This window comes from Nannospalax galili, unplaced genomic scaffold, assembly GCF_000622305.1.
Source record: "Nannospalax galili isolate Female #2095 unplaced genomic scaffold, S.galili_v1.0 scaffold299, whole genome shotgun sequence".
Lineage (NCBI taxonomy): Eukaryota > Metazoa > Chordata > Mammalia > Rodentia > Spalacidae > Nannospalax > Nannospalax galili.
This window is the reverse complement of record NW_008343973.1, coordinates 17,688-18,200: the sequence shown is the minus strand read 5'-3', so window position 1 is coordinate 18,200 and position 513 is coordinate 17,688. Positions and strand designations below refer to the sequence as shown.

General features: G+C 34.1%; 1 long non-coding RNA gene across 1 annotated transcript in view; it reads left to right on the top strand.

Moving 5' to 3' along the window:
* The first annotated feature begins 224 nt into the window (after positions 1–224).
* LOC115071574 overlaps positions 225–513 on the top strand; it is a 5,095-nt gene continuing 4,806 nt past the window's right edge. The window contains exon 1 of the long non-coding RNA XR_003850669.1: positions 225–392. This is a non-coding gene — a long non-coding RNA (uncharacterized LOC115071574). The remainder of the gene's footprint in view (positions 393–513) is intronic.

Below are 513 nucleotides of genomic sequence, written 5' to 3'. Positions count from 1 at the left end.
CCATCATTATTCCCCTCGTGTGTGTGTGGGGTGGGTGTTGTTTTAGTCAGGGGGTAATTCTTCCCAGTTCTTTCGAATGAGAAGGAGTTACAAGTTGTAAGGAAAGTGATCACCAACCATGAGTAAAATGTAAAAGCACAAATTAAAGGTTGTTTGTACATTTCTAATGTAAAGGGCATTATGAATGCAAGAAACCAAAGAATTCAGAGTATTTCACAGTACTCTGTTTTTCATCAGAATATTAGAATAATGATCACTTTTTCAATTATTTCACAGTTCGGTAAAACCCCCAAAAGAGTTACTATCTGAAGCCGAAGAGTCTGTCCAGAGCAGTATGGGTACAAATTTTTAAAGTAAATTATTCTAGATGGTCTCTTCTGCATAAAAACAAGGTAATCAAAATATTTATTCCCCAAAAAGGCATTAGGCAAATCGAGCATAAGTTGTAGTTTTATAGTTTTCAATTTTTCCCAAAATTGGAATTCAGAATTATTTCAGATGTTGTATCTAAGA